Source organism: Oncorhynchus gorbuscha, linkage group LG26 (genome assembly GCF_021184085.1).
Source record: "Oncorhynchus gorbuscha isolate QuinsamMale2020 ecotype Even-year linkage group LG26, OgorEven_v1.0, whole genome shotgun sequence".
Lineage (NCBI taxonomy): Eukaryota > Metazoa > Chordata > Actinopteri > Salmoniformes > Salmonidae > Oncorhynchus > Oncorhynchus gorbuscha.
Window position 1 is genome coordinate 39,074,549 of NC_060198.1, and position 19,439 is coordinate 39,093,987.

At 41.1% G+C, this 19,439-nt stretch overlaps 1 pseudogene; it reads right to left on the minus strand.

The window, feature by feature from the left end:
• Positions 1–1,952: 1,952 nt before the first annotated feature.
• Positions 1,953–17,569, minus strand: LOC124015378 (annotated as a pseudogene).
• Between the last annotated feature and the right edge of the window lie 1,870 nt (positions 17,570–19,439).

Consider the following 19,439-nt stretch of genomic DNA (forward strand, 5'->3'; position numbering starts at 1 on the left):
TGTGAACCCCAGCCCGTATCGGGCCATGCCCTCCCAGTGAGCCCTAAATGACCGTGATCCCAGTCGCCCAATGTCAGAATCTGAGCAATGCCCTAACAGACCTAATCTTCCCTGATCCCAGAAAATGAGGAATGTTGTGTCCGGCCCCAAAGCCCCCTTAGCTGCCATCCTTAAGCCATCATTGCTTTTTAATGGACAGTCTGCAGGGTTACAAATGAAAACATTTAAATGTGACACAATACAGCTATAGATAGACAGTTGAAAATACAAAATGGACATACTTTACTTTTCCACGGTGGCGTATGAGACAGATTTGATTTTTATCCAAATATAGAAAAGCTATATAGGTTCATCAGATGTTGATCATGTTGATGTCCTTCTGTAGCTCAGTTGGTAGAGCATGGCGCTTGTAACGCCAGGGTAGTGGGTTTGATTCCCTGGATCACCCATACGTAGAATGTATGCACACATGACTGTAAGTCGCTTTGGATAAAAGCGTCTGCTAAATGGCATATATTATATTATTATTATTATATTATATTATTGATATTCAACATACAAAAGAAACCCATTCACTATACACCAGCCTGGTCTAATAGACTAGCGGTAACATAGTAAAGTAAATCCAGGAAGTTCAAATGAGTATGATATGTTAAGTTTGGTATGGTTATATAAGACAGAAGGTTGCTTAATGAAAAAACAAAAGTAGGTCGGGTGTATAATGCGAACGTCGAGCAAAATGTAGGTTATGTGGGTGGGTAGCTACTCTGCAACTACTTAGCTGTAAGCTAACCCTAACTTTAACCTAACTCTTAACGCAAACCTTAAATCCTAGCATAGCTAACATTAGCCACATAAAATTGGAATATGTAAATTCGTAACATAACACAATTTGTGACATATCATAGAAATGGACGATGGACATCTGCAAATGAATACATGCCATACGAAACATAACATTTACTTGAAGCCCAAAGTAATGAGTACAAGAACAAATCTGACGAGGCCCATGAGTGTCTAAATGATTACACTGCCCTGAATGCTCGCTTGCAAACAGAATGGTAAGTTTCATGTAAATCCCATTTACATGAAGGACACCAAGGACTTGATGCATAGTTTGAGAACTACGCAGCTAGTGTGCTACTTTTACAATATCTCTTGAATAGGTGAGCTCAAACACCACCTTGAGGAGAAGGAGCTAACTGTGTCCCAGCTGAGCAGAGTGAAACTAGTGAGAAGTCAACAGATTGAAGAGCTGAAGAGACTTTTGGAGGAGGAAGTTAAGGTTAGACAAACTCTTGCCCATTGCAAGCCATAATTATTTCACAACGACGATATAAGCTAAGACTAACTTTATGAATTGTCTTTGGCTTTAGGCTAAGAATGCCCTGGCCCATGGTTTACAATCAACCCGCCATGACTGTGGCCTGCTTCGGGAGCAGTATGAGGAGGAGCAGGAGTCCAAGGCTGAGCTGCAGCGCAGCATGTCCAAGGCCAACAGTGAGGTAGCTCTGTGGAGAACCAAGTATGAGACTGATGCCATCCAGCACAACTGAGGAAGTTGAAGAGGTCAAGTAATTGCCAACTTTTTATAGATGTTCTACTTGTTTGCCATAAGTTACCCTATGCATGATCATGAAGAACGGTCTCACTTCCCGCAGGAAAAAGCTTGCCCAACGTCTCCAAGAGGCTGAGGAACAAATTGAGGCGGTGAACATAAAATGTGCTTCACTGGAACAGACTAAGCAGAGACTGCAGAGTGAAATGGAGGATCTCATGGTTGATAAGAAACAGAGAAACTTTGACAAGGTAATATAAAAGTTTGATTACATTTTTTAATGTATTAGTGACGATACTCATTGATCATTACATAGTTTTAGATTCTAGTTGTCTGGAAGCAGAAGTATGAAGAGTCACAGTCGGAGCTGGAAAGTGCTCAGAAATAATCTTGATCACAAACCACAGATCTTTTCAAAATTATCCACGGTCCGGAGTCCCTGGTGACATTCTACGGTCCGGTTCCTCCGGTAACTATCCACGGTCCGGTTCCTCCAGGGACAATCCACGGTCTGGTTCCTCCGGGGACGATCCATGGTCCGGAGCATCCGGCGACGCGCCCCGCACCGGAGCCGCCCCCGATGGTAGATGCCCACCCGGACCCTCCCCTATGTAGTCAGGTTTTGCCACCTTTGGGGGGGTACTGTCATACCCTGACTATAGAGAGCTGTTCTCGGGGTGTGTTTATTCTCGGGGTGTGATTTATGGTGGGTTATCTAGGGGAATTGTATTTCTATGGTGGCCTGATATGGTTCCCAATCAGAGGCAGCTGTTTATCGTTGTCTCTGATTGGGGATCATATTTCGGTAGCCATTTTCCCATTGTGCTTTGTGGGATCTTGACTATGTTTGTGTGGAGTTGCTTTCTGCACTGCAGACTCATTTAGTTTAATCGCTTTATTGTTTTTGTGCTTTGTGTTTTCTCTTCCAAATAAAGGATGGAAACATACCACGCTTCATCTTGGTCCACTCCTTATAACGATCGTGACACAAAGACAAGGCTGGAAATCACTCTGTCATGCTGATTGAGTTTGAATAACAGACTGGAAGCTTCAAAAGGGGGGTGGTGCTTGGAATCATTGTTCTTCATCTGTCAACCATGGTTACCTGCAAGGAAACACGTGCCGTCATCATTGCTTTGCACAAAAAGGGCTTCACAAGCAAGGATATTGCTGCCAGTAAGATTGCACCTAAATCAACCATTTATCAGATCATTAAGAACTTCAAGGAGAGCGGTTCAATTGTTGTGAAGAAGGCTTCAGGGCGCCCAAGAAAGTCCAGCAAGCGCCAGGACCGTCTCCTAAAGTTGATTCAGCTGCGGGATCGGGGCACCACCAGTACAGAGCTTTCTCAGGAATGTCAGCAAGGCAGTGCATCTGCATGCACAGTGAGGCGAAGACGTTTGGAGGATGGCCTGGTGTCAAGAAGGGCAGCAAAGAAGCCACTTCTCTCCAGGAAAAACATCAGGGACAGACTGATATTCTGCAAAAGGTAGAGGGATTGGACTGCTGAGGACTGGGGTTAAGTCATTTTCTCAGATGAATCCCCTTAACGATTGTTTGGGGCATCCGGGAAAAAAACTTGTCCGGAGAAGACAAGGTGAGCACTACCATCTGTCCTGTGTCATGCCAACAGTAAAGCATCCTGAGACCATTAATGTGTGGGGTTGCTTCTCAGCCAAAGGAGTGGGCTCACTCACAATTTTGCCTAAGAACACAGCCATGAATAAAGAATGGTACTAACACATCCTCCGAGAGCAACTTCTCCAAACCATCCTGGAAAAGTTTGGTGACGAACAATGCCTTTTCCAGCATGATGGAGCACCTTGCCATAAGGCAAAAGTGATAGCTAAGTGGCTCGGGGAACAAAACATCAATATTTTGGGTCCATGGCCAGGAAACTTCCCAGACCTTAATCCCATTGAGAACTTGTGGTTAATCCTCAAGAAGCGGGTGGACAAAAAAAAACACACACATTCTGACAAACTCCAAGCATTGATTATGCAAGAAAGGGCTGCCATCAGTCAGGATGTGGCCCAGAAGTTAATTGACAGCATGCCAGGGCGGATTGCAGAGGTCTTGAAAAAGAAGGGTCAACACTGCAAATATTGACTCTTTGCATCAACTTCATGTAATTGTCAATAAAAGCCTTTGACACTTATGAAATGCTTGTAATTATACTTCAGTATTCCATAGTAACATCTGACAAAAATATCTAAAGACACTGAGGCAGCAGACTTTGTGAAAGTTAATATTTGTGTCATTCTCAAAAACTTTTGTCCACGACTGTATATTTGTTTGCGTTTACAACCAAACACAATTCAATATTATTACATTTGAAATCAAACAGAACTTGAATCCGAAGTCTTATATGTATTGTCTATTTTTAGTTGAATCGAGGCTTGAATTGAAACAATAGCTGTTGAATGTGCATATGCTATATAGGCCTAAATGATATATGATATATGTTACACCTACCCGTTTTTAAGTGGAGATCTCTAAACAATCATTCTCATGATAGCACGGCTAATAGTAAGTGACAAATATCAAAGCCAAGCAGTGTTGGGCTTAGTTAAAACCCTGGATGCGAGACCAAAGGGTAGCAGTAGGTAGATCAAATACATTTTTATTTGTCACATGCGCCAGATACAACAGGTACCTTACAGTGAGATGCTTACTTACAAACCCTTAACCAACAATGCAGTTTTAAGAAAATACCTACAAAAAAAGTACGAGATAAGAAACACAAATAATTAAAGAGCAGCAGTAAATAACAATAGCAGGGCTGTATACAGGGGGTATCAGTACAGAGTCAATGTGTCAATGTGCGGGGGCACCGGTGTCGAGGTAGTTGAGGTAATTATGTACATGCAGAGGGGGGGGGATAGTCTGGGTAGCCATTTGATTAGCTGTTCAGGAGTCTTATGGCTTGTGGTTGGAAGCTGTTTAGAAGCCTCTTGGACCTAGACTTGGCGCTCCGGTACCGCTTCTGGTGCGGTAGCAGAGTGAACAGTCCAGTAGGAGGTGCTGCCCAGCCCATGTAACGTAGATATAACATAGATATCTGACATTGTTTTCAAGGTACAAATTCTACATATTTTTTGTCTATGTAGAAATTTGGTTACCATGATGACATGGTCTATGTGGTTGAAATATCACCCTCAAAACAACAGTTGACATTGTTTTCAAATTCAATGTATTTTCCACTTATATTCAACGTCACATACATTGTGTCACTATACAACCACTTTGTGCCCAGTGGGTAGTCATTATGTAATCATCCATGGCTAGGTTATGAGTCCACCAAATCATTAAGAATTGTATCAGTGTTGGATTTATTAAGTGATTATTTTTAGTTTATTTTTCAGCAATAGGAATTCCATTAGGATACTGCAATGCTAATGGGTTGAAGTTGAGGGCAGAATGTGAAAGAAAAAACGTTTCTATAGAGAAATTTGTACATGTTTTTTTGAGCTGAATGCCCGGTAAGCCACCATGTCTGCAAATGGAATGCAAGACCTAGGTTTATCAACTGTGAACCTGTTCTGTGTAGGTAGGCCCTAATGTTGAGTGGATTTTGCGTCATTCAAAATGGGATATAGCAGTAATAAATACCAGGCTATTATTATTATTTATTTTTTTACGAATAATTCTGTCAAATAGCATTAGCTAACTTTTGTGTATCCATACAATGAATCAATAAACACAAATCATGTTGAAAGTGTATTATTATAGGGCAACATACATCCACTACTGCAAACCAAAAATAATACATCTACAACTTCTACATTTCACCTCTTGACCATTTTCTTGCAGTTCCCATCAATATCTATTAGACTAAACAAACAAGGTATTTGGAAGTTGGTTAAGAGGATGTTGCTTATTAATGTTGCAGGCATTGCCCACGTTTTCTTCAGAATGCCAGCCATCTGCTACTCTTCACTGACTTTTCCCACTAAAATAAGGAAATAGTAAGGAATATATTGTATGCCACTTCAGTATATCAGGATTGGTTAGTCAGATTTATTGTATGAACAAAATACAATGCAGTAAGTTTGCTATCCCATCAACTCACCTTGCCCATGTCATGACTCTTGACCCGCATCTGTTGACCTGGGTCTCAGCAATGTCAGCACGCTCTTCAGCCTCCTCCAACTCATGCTGCACCTTCCTGAACTTGGTCAGGTGGGAATTGGCTTGCTCCTCCTATAAAATTTAATTGGATCAAGTATCAACATTTTTAAGGGAGGTTCCAAACCATGTGTAAACTGGTCTGGATTGAGTTGTACTCACAGCCTCCTCCACCTGTCTCTTGTAGGCTTTAACCTTCAGCTGTAACTTGTCCACCAGTTCTTGAAGTCTAATGATGTTATTTTTATCTTCCTCAGATTGTTTACAAAAAAAGAGTTCTTAGGACTCACCAAAGAACTGTGGTGATGAGGAAATCAATGGTGAAGTTTTGCATGCAGTGTATCCATCCAGCTGACATTTACCTGATAGGTGAGCTCCTTGATTCTGCACTCATACTTGCGTATGCCTTTGACAGCATCTGAGATGTGTTTCTGCTCTGACTCTAGCTCATTCTCCAGCTCTCTCACCTGATTGAAACCAACAACTATTACCACCACACTATAACAGAATAACATTGTCATCTGCATCTCCAATTGTAGTCAAGGTTGTATTATAATATTAACTATAAAAACACTACCCTTGTCTCCAGTTTCTGGAGTTGCTTCTTTTCACCGTTCATGGCAATATTCTCTGCCTCATCCAGACGCTGCTGCAGGTCCTTGAAGGTGATCTCCAGATTCTTCTTCATCCTCTCCAGGTGACCACTTGTGTCCTGCTCCTTCTTCAGCTCCTCTGCCATCATGACAGCCTGAACATGCAATAAAAACAGTTTAGCACATTGGTAACCATAAAAACAGTTTAGCACATTGGTAACCATAAAAACAGTTTAGCCCATTGATAGCAATAAAAACAGTTTAGCACATTGGTAACCATAAAAACAGTTTAGCCCATTGATAGCCATAAAAACAGTTTAGCACATTGATAACCATAAAAATAGTTTAGCACATTGGTAACCATAAAAACAGTTTAGCCCATTGATAACCATAAAAACAGTTTAGCCCATTGATAGCAATAAAAACAGTTTAGCACATTGGTAACCATAAAAACAGTTTAGCACATTGGTAACCATAAAAACAGTTTAGCACATTGATAACCATAAAAACAGTTTAGCACATTGATAACCATAAAAACAGTTTAGCACATTGGTAACCATAAAAACAGTTGAGCACATTGATAACCATAAAAACAGTTTAGCACATTGATAACCATAAAAACAGTTTAGCATATTGATAACCATAAAAACAGTTTAGCACATTGATAACCATAAAAACAGTTTAGCACATTGATAACCATAAAAACAGTTTAGCACATTGATAACCATAAAAACAGTTTAGCACATTGATAACCATAAAAACAGTTTAGCACATTGGTAACCATAAAAACAGTTTAGCACATTGATAACCATAAAAACAGTTTAGCACATTGGTAACCATAAAAACAGTTTAGCACATTGATAACCCTAAAAACAGTTTAGCACATTGATAACCATAAAAACAGTTTAGTCCATTGATAACCATAAAAACAGTTTAGCACATTAATAACCATAAAAACAGTTTAGCACATTAAAAACCATAAAAACAGTTTAGCACATTGATAACCATAAAAGGGACACTGACAGTAAATAAGGTAGAATATAAACTTACATCAGTGATAGCCTTTTTGGCCTTCTCAGCATTTCTGGCCTCCTGAATACTGTCTTCCAACTCACCCTGAATTGAGATGAGATCAGTCTCACGATTCTTGAAACTGTTGATCAGGCTTGTAATGTAATTCAGCAAATTATAATGGGGACATTTTCTATTTTTAGATTTAATTAGTTTTTACATTAGGACTTAGATTATTAAGAAAGTGGAGTACTGTACCTGTGAGTGCAATAGCTGCACTCTCTCACTAGCACCCAATAGTTCTTGCTCAGCTGTTTTACGGCTTCTCTCAGTATACTCCAGAGTACCCTCATCTCCTCAATTTCATCCTGCGACAGGTTGCTCCTGCGCTCAGACATGATGACCTGCTCCTTCATATCCTCCTGTCCTCTAATAGCATGATCAAGGTGCAGTTGTGCTTCCTATGGGGGAATGAATTGATCAAAGGAGGAGAAAACGGTGAAGTCTCTCCTATAACTGCAAGACATACAGTATATTCCATGTACAGTATGTTTCCATTAGCTAACCTAGAGCTGAACTTGTATATATCTCCGCTGTTTCTGTGACTCACTGGCCTGTCTATTAGCATGGCTCAGCTGAATCCCCATCTCATTGAGGTCTCCCTCCATCTTCTTCTTAACTCGCAGGGTATCATTCCTGCTCCTGACCTCAGAGTCCAGATTGGTTTGCATGGAATCAATAACTCTCTGTCTGTTTCTCTTCAGCTGGTCAATCTCCTCCTCCTTTTCAGAAATCTTTCTGTCCACTTCAGACTTCACCTGGTTCAACTCCAGCTGTACACGGAGGAGCTTAGATTCCTTATGCTCCAGAGATGCCTGAATGGGAGTTAACATACAGTCACATGAGACAGGAAGGTATTGTAGTTGGGAATCAGGATAAATATGAGGTGCCCATCTTTACTATTACCTCTGCCTCCTCCAGGGCAGTCTGAACCTCTGTCTTCTCCTGTTGTCTTCTCTGTCTTCTCCTGTGTTTCTTTGACTTTTCATTCATGTTTTTTTCCTGTTTCCCCTAGCTGTTCAGTAAGATCCATAATTTCCTCTAGAATAGAAAAGAAATCAGTAAGCATAATTGTTTCTATACTTAAAGATTGTGCGTGGCATGAGAGCATTTACTTAATAAAGAACCTTAACATATGTTGCAGGTTTTTGTTTTCGTGTTTGAGTGTTTCGAGATGTTCAAGAGATTCTTCATAGCCATTCTTCCTTTTGAAGTTCTCAGAGCCCATAGAGCAAACCTCTTTCAACGATGCCTCCAGCTCTGCCTGACACTCCTCAAATTTCTGCTTCCACTCTGCCAAGATCTGCAAATGACAAAATATTACTTATTATAGACAGGCTATATTTGTCATATAAATAAACACATGTTAAAGCATCATAAACATTTATTTCTAAAATAGTAGGTATGCTATCTTGCACCTTATCAACATTTCTTTGCTTCTTGTCCAAAGAGACAGCAGCGGAGTTGGCTTTCTCAACGTCCATCATAAGATACTCCACCTCCCCTTGCAGCCTTTGCTTGGTCTTCTCCAATGAGGAGCACTTGGAGTTGGTTGCCTCAACAGCTTCCTCTGCTTCCTGAAGACATAGGGCTAGCTTTTTCCTGTAGTGGGAAACATGGAATTCCATAATACCTTTCCCTCTGGTTGAAGCGATCACATGGAGAAAATAGATCAGTTATGTTGGATCTTACTTGGCCTCTTCAAGTTCCTCAGTGCACTGGATGGCATCAGTCTCATACTTGGTTCTCCACAGAGCTACCTCACTGTTGGCCTTGGACATGCTGAGCTACAGCTCAGCCTTGGACTTCTGCTCCTCCTCATACTGCTCCCGAAACATGGGCCAGGGCTTTCTTAGCCTAATATGGAAAGCAAATGTCATGGGCTTTTTATTCACAAACATAACATTTTAGTAGCATATATTATGTTGACCTTAACATCCTCCTCATTCTGCCTTTTCAGCTCTTCAATTTTTTGGACATAGGCTTGTTTGCCACGAGTTAGGTGTGACATTAAGGAATCCTTCTCCTCAAGCAGTCGTGACATCTCCCCTGAAAATTATCAAAATAGAAGTTCAGAAATATGTAGATGTGAACATTGGCTTTGACTATTTGGACGTTAAGTTTTCACCATTTTCTGTCTGGAGTCGAGCCTTCTGGCTTGAAAGATCATTGATTAATCTTTGATGTTCTTCCTCTTTAGTTTTCACTTCACTCAGATGATCTTCAAGAGAATGGCACAGTTTTTCCAAATTGATCTGTAAAATTGTAGATTTCACAAATTAAAAAAACTGTAGCTATTTCAATATATATTTCAAAACCAAAAACAAACATTAACAAATATTTGTTAACTTACCTTTGCTTTAGCAATAGCCTCCATGTTGCTTGACAGGTCATCCACCTCCAGTTTTAGCTCACTTTTCTCTTTTTCCAGATTCTGCTTAACTCTCTGGAGGTTGTCAATCTGCTCTCCCAGTTCTGCCACACTGTCGGCATGTTTTTTTAACGCAGAGTAGAAGAGGTAGCGTCATGCTGTAGAGACGACTCCTCCAGGTCTCGACGCAGCTTCTGAAACAACAGCCTCATGCATCTTGTTCATCTCAACCTGAGTAGCAGTGACTCCACCAGCCTCCTCAAGTCTTTCACTGATCTCCTCAAGTTGCCTGGAGAGGTCAGCCCTCTGCTTCTCTAGCTTGGCCCGAACAGCACGATTAGCCTCAGTTTCCTCCTCAAGTTCCTCAACACGACCCTACAGGTTAACAAACTATGTTCAGTTTGCCTAACATATCCATAGTGCATTTATCCATAACAGATAACAGATCCTCAAGTTAATTAACCCATTAGACAAATACCGGAAGAATTTCTTCACCTGAAGCTCTTTGATTTTCTTCTGAAGTTGTGCAGAAATAGACTGTTCCTCCTCAAACTTACCCAGCAGCTGTGACACCTCAAAGTATTTCCTGTTTAATGCAACATTAGACAATGTCAAACTACTGTGAGGTTCATACAATACTGGTGTAGTTTTATGTTAAAGGTTTGATCCTGTTTTGTGCATGTGTTTGGGGGAAAAAGTAGTCATACATCTTGAGCTTCTCATTCAGCTGCTGCTTCTCATTCTCCAGGTCCATTAAGGTGTCCTGAGACAGCTTCAGGTCGCCCTCCAGCTTTCTCTTGGCTCTCTCGAGGTCCATACGAACCTTCTTCTCTTGTTCCAGGGAACCTTCAAGCTACATTCATACAGATAAAATACAGAGTACTGTACATGTACCTTATTTTACATTTCACACATCATCACACCCATGTTCATTTAATAAACTAACTCACATCATCAACTTGCTGTTCCAGCTTGGATTTGGCTTTGTTCAGTGTTGACTTTGTCCCCCTCTGATTGCAGGTCATCTAGTGTTTGTTGGTGGGCCTCTTGAAGGGTTCTCTTCTCCTTGGTCAGTTTAACGCCATTCTCACCTTGGGACCTGAAATAATAATGAAGTGTTGTTGTGAAACTGTTGAAATGGTTTAAACCCTGAGAAAGCCTAATGGGAGTAGGTGGATTACCTTGTTCTCTATGGCATGTTTCTCCTTCTCCACTTTGGCTAAGGTGAGTTCTAAGTCATCTTGAGCTTAGAGCACTCATCCTCCAGCTTCCTCTTCTTTGCAGTCAGCTCAGCATTCCCATCCTCCTCATTCTCCAGTCTTTCTGTTACCTCCTTAAGTTTTTGTTCCATCTGGATCTTGCTTTTGATTAGGCCCTCACATCTCTCTTCAGCATCCAGCAGATGATCGGATTCCTAATTAGTCAGAAATAATATCATTTTGTTGATGAAATAACAACTACTAAAGTGTTATAATGTTAGTTGATGTATTTCACTATTTATTCAACTATTTTGGGAGTACTTACACCCTGAACTTGAAGGAGAAGGTCATTCTTCTCTTGGACAATAGAGACCATCTTCTCCTCAAGCTACTTTCTCCTGCTTTCTGATGTGGCCAGTTCCTCGTTGCACTTTAGTGAAGTCCACCTTTATTTGGGCCATCTCTTTTTCCAATTCTGCACTCTTCAGAAGAGGCTTGAGGTTGAAATATAGTTTCATCCATGGCCAGTGTTTCACGTTCATGATTTAGCAGAAATCATATTGTATGGTGTAAATGGGACTCCCTATCAAAGTAAAGTCAAGATTATTCTGTTAGTTTTCATTCAAAATTGACTTAAATGATATCCCAGAGTTCACGGTGTTGATATTGCAAAATACCCGTGTTTCCATACCTTCTGGCCATCATCTTCTGGTACTCCAGTCTGACAACATATCCTCGACACAGTGCCTGAGTGGATGTCACAACATGGGCTAGGCGCTCATCTCTCATCCCCTCCAGAGCACCCAGGAGACCAGCTTTAAAAAACACCTGAAAAAGAGGAGTTTGGTTTACTATCAATATAGGGATTGTGCATTACTATTACAGTGTGAATGTTGTATGCAATGTGAAAAGTGCACCTTGGTGTGGCCGAACCTGTACTGAGTATGATCCACATCAATGGAGCCTAGCAGTTTCTCCGCAGCCTTCTTGTTATCCGTGAACTGTCCCTCTGGGATAGCACTGGCATTCAGGATCCTGTACCTGAAACATGGGACCAAGCATTATTACTGAATACACTAGAAACCGTATACCAAGTAGTCCGTAATGAAACCGACATCAGTGTGCTGCTAACAGTTTAGCTTCCTCCACTGTCCCTGTCCCCATACCGACCTCGAACCATTGATCCTCTGCTCATAAACACACAGCCGTCCCTCCTTGACAACTTACCAACCATTTGAGCTATACAAAAGGTAGAAATTGAATAGCTCCATAGGCGACATTTCAAGCCAGCTGTGGAGTGAGCTTAAGGCACATTCTTAACTCCGTTACATTAACATGTCCCCCCCAATTTACCTCTGCTTGAAGTCTCCATAAAGGATTCTGCTTGGGAATCCCTTCCTGCAGATTCTGATACACTCCAACACACCATTGCAGCGCAGCTGGTGGATAACCAATTGGTTTTCCATTGCACCTATGATGAAAGCATAAAATGACATTTAGCAGTATCTCAAGGCAGTAAAGTTCAATGGAGTTGATATTGAGCAGATTATCCTGAGCACCTTGTGTTTTGGTCTCATTTGGAATCAAACACTGCACAAAGTGAGGATGGGTTGTTCTCAAGTTTGTCATGCGCTTGCCAAGGTAAAAATGTATCAGGAAGTGTAGGTATATAGACTATATACAATCGCTCATGTGGTGAGAGAATGATGTCTTATTTTGTCTATGTAGCACTGCACATTGATCAACACCTTACTCTGATCAGAGCGGAACCTGTTTGGAACGATGCTCCCGTTCTTAGTAACTTTCTTGGCCGCACCACCTGCCGCAGGCTCTGAAGAAACAATGTTGAAATAATTATCAATACGGCATGGCCTGTTATTTTAGCTATGTGAGATGAATTAAGATGGTCTTCATAGTCAGTTGATCTAATTTGATCAGGTAATATAAACAGAAAATGCATGGTTACCGTCTGTTGCAGAGAAGGTTGCGTAAAAGCATACAGTATTTTGACAGATGACTTCTGGTACAGCTGCAGAACACACTCATTCAATGGGTCCTTGTTCTTCTCTAGCCAGCCAGTGAAACTGTAGTCCACAGTACCAGCATAGTGCACCAGGGACAAGTGGGCTAAAGGTTTGCCTTTGATAATCTTTGGCTTTTTGAAATCTTGGTTCTTTCCAAGATGCTGGTCATAGAGTTTGTTCTTGAAAGAAGTGTCTGTTGACTTAGGGAACATCCTCTTCAAGGATGGAGAAGATGCCCATTGGTTGGTGGACAAGAGATTATTAATTACTGAGAATAACTAGTCAAATGCAGGGCATTCAACATGATTAAATCAATCTATATGGTTTTTGACAATACCTTCTCACTAAGCTCAATACAGGCAGCCAAGTCCATACCAAAGTCAATGAACTCCCAGTCTATTCCTTCCTTCTTGTATTCCTCTGGTTCCAACACAAACATGTGGTGATTGTTGTAGTTTCTCATTAGTGAAGTTGATGCAGAGCTGTTCCAGTGTGTTGTACTGAGGGAATATGAAAGTATCATGCAAATGAATGCCTGAAGATCAATGTATACTTGTTTCAGTTCACAAAACATTAGTAATGAAAGATATCAATGTGTTGGAACCATTCTTCAAAGATCTCAAATCCAGCAATATCCAGAACACCAATGAAATGTTGTCTGGACTGCTTTGTATCCAGTTGTTGGTTGATCCTTAAGACCATCCAAAAGAACATCTTCTCATAGACTGATTTGGCAGGGGCTCCAATGGAGTTATACTCTTATACTATATAGAACATATCCTCTAAGTTGACCATTGCTTAGTCTAAAGACATGTATTGTCCATGTCTTATTGCCTTACTTGCTGAACGCTTTGTCCTTTAGTGGCATACTCATTCCCAACCTTTACTCAGGTCAACAGAGTTCAAGCCCATCAGGTATGCTGCTTTATCAGCTTCTGTATAGAGAACACAACAATACTTTACAAACAGAGCAGACAACTGTCAATTTATGACATTACAACTTTTGTTTTGTTAATACCTGTTCTCTATGACAAAGATTGATGACTACCTGATTACTTGTATTTGATTATGTTATGTTATGATATACACAATCATGTGATGAAGGGTTTTTAGAGTGTTCCCCCTCACCCTCGGTGCCATCAGGTTCTGCCTGTTCCTCACGTTGCTTCTGCTTGAACTTCATGTTCCCATGATGCATTATGGCTCCAGTCTGCTTGTAGATGCCCACTTTTTCATCAGCAATAAAACCCAGGATATCAATAGCTTCCTGTGCCATATAAGAGGGACATCAAATGAAAGCTATCTGAAAAGAAACCATGCGTGTTTGATCCCCTTAACTCAACTCACATCAGTAGCTATCAATTCATCTGCATCGTCTATGCTCTTCACAGTGATTTCTCCTTGACTTATAAAGGCAAAGTCATAGGAGTTGGGGGTGATGAGAAGCATATCTGAAAGGGGGAAATTCAATTAGACTGGGGTCCCCAATTTATTTATTTTTTTAAGTCCATTTTTCTCAATGTTTTTATGAATATTGCTAGCAGCAACAGAATAGACAAGTTTAGAATGACATACAGTACCTACAGTAGAAAAGAGGACAATATCTTCGTTCTCACTTTATTTCTCGACTACTAATATTGAGCAAATTACACTCACCGGAGCCAGTTACACTAACTGGAGTATCTGACATTCGTAGACTTTGAAAAGCACCCACAAACAGGATACTGTACCAGTGCATGTTATCTCAATATCAAATCGTTTCTGTGTAATTAAGTGCCGTTATTTGTTTTCAATTAAAATGGTCAAAAAGAAACAAAAGTAGCTTCTTAGCAAAGAGCAATTTCTCAAGCAAGAATGTTGCTAGGACTGTCTGGGAGAGGTCTGATTGGGGAGGGGAAAATGGAACATTTGCTGTTATTGGCAGAGAGGTTTGGAACTCTCTTTCTTATTGGTTTATTAATGAATAAATGATGTCACCATGGAGTGATGTCGCCATAGAAGGCCAAAACTCCATACCACCAAAACAGGCTGACATTTTTACACTAAAAGAACATTATCATATGTTTCGAAATTTCACAGTATTAATCAAACCTTGTAGTGTGGAAATATATATACTGTATATAAAAGATGCTCTTAGTGAAAATGTGTTTGGAGTTATGATTCACCCGATGACATGACATGTTAACGTATGATGGGGGTCCCGTATGATGGGGGTCCCGTATGATGGGGGTCCCGTATGATGGGGGTCCCATATTATTTGCTAGTTTGTGTGTGTGTGTGTGTTTGTGTGAGAGAGGCTTAGTAAGAGAGATACTGCAGTATGTCAAGATTCTACATACCAATATGCTCTGGCTTCTTGTTACAAGTTAGCTGGTAGAATATATGGTAGCTCCTCTCAGCACCCAATTGAAATGTCCCTCGAGGTTTTTCCAGCAGATCTTTCAGTAACAATGCAGAATTCATTCAACATCACTCATACAGTATATGGATAAAGTCAGGAAATGCATTTTTAGCAACAAAACAAATGTTGTACTTACAAACTTCAATACCTGCTGAGGCCAGTTTACCAGTTTAGTACGTTGTACTAAAGTGTATTCTAATGAATTTGGCCTTTTTGAGAAGAAAAAAAATGTCTTACTGTAAGTTTAATGTTGTTCAGCTCTTATTTCTACGCTTCTGGGTAAAAAAAACAATTCCGTTGGATTCTGGTTTGACTCACAAAGCGAGAGGAGTTGTCATTCCTCACCGTCTTGGCATTCCCAAAAGCCTCCAGCAGAGGGTTGGCCTGGATGATCCTCCAGGGTTCCCTGCCACAAGAAAGGAAATGTATCTGACATCCATTTCTGTACATCACCAGTCAAAGCCCATTCCTGTACATCACCAGTCAAAGCCCATTCCTGTACATCACCAGTCAAAGCCCATTCCTGTACATCACCAGTCAAAGCCCATTCCTGTACATCACCAGTCAAAGCCCATTCCTGTACATCACCAGTCAAAGCCCATTCCTGTACATCACCAGTCAAAGCCCATTCCTGTACATCACCAGACAAATCCCATTTCTGTACATCACCAGACAAATCCCATTTCTGTACATCACCAGACAAATCCCATTTCTGTACAGCACCAGACAAATCCCATTCCTGTACATCACCAGACAAAGCCCATTCCTGTACATCACCAGTCAAAGCCCATTCCTGTACATCACCAGTCAAAGCCCATTCCTGTACATCACCAGTCAAAGCCCATTCCTGTACATCACCAGTCAAAGCCCATTCCTGTACATCACCAGACAAAGCCCATTCCTGTACATCACCAGACAAATCCAATTTCTGTACATCACCAGACAAATCCCATTTCTGTACAGCACCAGACAAATCCCATTCCTGTACATCACCAGACAAAGCCCATTCCTGTACATCACCAGACAAAGCCCATTCCTGTACATCACCAGTCAAAGCCCATTCCTGTACATCACCAGTCAAAGCCCATTCCTGTACATCACCAGACAAATCCCATTTCTGTACATCACCAGACAAATCCCATTCCTGTACATCACCAGACAAAGCCCATTCCTGTACATCACCAGACAAAGCCCATTCCTGTACATCACCAGTCAAAGCCCATTCCTGTACATCACCAGTCAAAGCCCATTCCTGTACATCACCAGACAAATCCCATTTCTGTACATCACCAGACAAATCCCATTTCTGTACATCACCCGACAAATCCCATTTCTGTACAGCACCAGACAAATCCCATTTCTATACAGCACCTGTCAAAGCCAATTTCTGCACAGCACCGGTCAAAGCCACTGCACTACAAAAGGTATAAACTTACCTTCATCTTGCTGACTGGTTCTTGTTTCTGGTCCGCAGACACTGCGATTGTCGCAAAGTACTGGATGACACGTATGGTGTTTACTGTCTTGCCTGCACCGGATTCTCCACTGTTCCCGATCTAAAGAAAAATAAGCACAATGAGTTGGATGTTCAAAATCCCAATATGTAATGAATAGACATTTAAAGCAGTGGGTGACATACCTGTTAGCATGAGAGGGCGAAAATGTGAGGTGGGACCTCTAATCCTCTTCTTCCCTCTGTAGGCGCTCACCACCTCTGGGTTACAGACCGGGAGCCACTTCACAGGGTCACACAGAACAGCCCAGAGTAGGTCTGTCAATACAAAAGAAAGCACAGAGGGCTCATTGAGGTGGGTCATCCTAACCATGTCCTCCATTTTATCGAACCTGGCATGGTTCATTGGAGAGACTTGGTCCTCCTTGACTGTTACAGTCTGGAAAATAGAAACAAAATACAGCAGGGTTCTGAAAGCTGTTGAAGGCAAGCCTCCAATCTGGCACATTGAATGGAAATGAGCCCATGTTGCCACTGACTGCTACAGTGGTTCCACCGTGGACCTACTCTGTCATCCAGGGTCTGGACGGTGACTTTGTCTCTGTCTATGTTCTGGACGAGCCCCTTCACATAGAGCTCTTTGTCATCACTGCCGTAACAGGCTGTTTTGGCATCAAAGGGCGAAGGTTGAGCCTCCATCCTCTCCTTCTCTGACTTCCTCAGGTACTGGGAAGCTGGCCTGAAGATGGACATTTCTCCATCCCTGCTCATTTTGGCCTCTAAGAATACAGTATAACATAACACATTTAACCTCAGGCTTTTCCCCCCTTGAAAGTCAAAGATTAAATTGGCATTTGTCAATCTACCTACCTACTTCTTGCAGCTTACTGCAATCACTGAATCCCTTGACACCAAAAAAAGCTGTGCGCTTGAACGGTCCAGAAGCCTGTCTGAGAATGCAACCACATAACACGGAAATCTGCTTTTTAACATGAAGTTATAAGAATTCAGCTATTCTTGTCAAGCAGGGGGAGACTTACCTTGGTGCTGATGCTAAGGGGGTGAGCATAGCCTGCTGCAGAAGCCTCTTTTATACTGGGCCATTGTCCTTGGTGAGAATCCTCCTTCCTTTCCATGGGCATGCATTGTTTGAGCTGCATGGACCTGTTGTCCATGGATAACTCCATTAAGCACAAGGTACTCTATGGTTATATTTAGGCCTACCACTCGCACACTATAATATGTCACATTTCCATTCAATAAAGAACCTGACATCAATGCATTATTAAGAGATTGCAACGAACTGTGACTGTTTAGCTCTATGCTCAGTGGTCTGGTCATAAGTTTCTCTCTCTATACATACATATAATATATTGTATAGAGCCACGGATAGTAATGACAATATTACATGATACTCCCAATATTTCACGGATGAGAAACTAGCTGAAATACTGTAACTTACATATAAAGATGATATAGTAACAAAAGCCAAAAGATAGGGGGGGAAACATTTTCGCCAGTAATATCTGTCAAAGCATTCATCTGCTGTTGTTGAGAGCAGAATACAGCAGCAGTTACAGTATGAACAGCAGTTACAGTATGAACCCTGTTCTTCTCCTGTTCATCAGAGTGGCATAATTAACCAGCATAACTTATATGTCCACTCTACTGACCACAATATTCACAAAGAAGTAAAGTTAATCATTTTCATGTGACCTTTTGTTCATTGTTAAGGGGATACTTTGGGATTTTGGCCCTTTATCTACTTCCTCGGAGTCAAATGAATTTGTGGATGCCATAATCAACATCCATGGCGCCTGGGGAACAGGGTTAGCTGTTTTGCTCAGAACAACAGATTTTTACCTTGTCGGCTCAGAGCAACCTTTTGGTTAATGGGCCAAAGCTCTAACCACTAGGTTACCTGCCGCCCCTGACTGGAAGTCTATGGATATCTACTAGCATGCTAGCAGATATTCGTAGGCTCCTAGTCAGTGAGCTAACACTAGTTTGCAATTGGGCTGGTTAGCAACTTCATTCAAACTGCACGCAGAGACATAAATATGGTATCCACAAGTTCATCTCACTCTGGGGAAGTCCCAAAGTACCCCTTTAAGACAAGGCTTCATCAGAACGTTATGATACCATGTGACTGTAGAGTGCAATGTCACAGCAAGGTGAGCGATAGGACAGTGTATTCACATAGTGACATCCAGGTCTTATGCCAACTAGAAATGAATGAAGCAGGATTTATATTTCACTTTGATTGAACATTTGATATGTCATGGACAGCAGGATAGCCTAGTCTGCAAGGGCTTTGAACTTAATATCCACACACAAGGTGTCCTTACACAATGAATGTATGAGATAACAAATGAATGAATACATACCTAAACTGAGAACGATCAAATAAGATATTGTAGTTCAAGTTGTTAGACACTGAATATTGTGCTTTGGGGTGACAAACGTAATTCAATTTGAAGAATTACAGATCATGTACTGAGATGTCAGATACTGTGTTTATTTATGTATCTGTTGCTTGGTGTAACATTTTATGGATTTTAAATGGTCAAATCAAATCTTCTAAAGGCTATTCCTTTTCATTCTGTATGAGTGAAAGCATCACACTGCTTGTTTCACCGTT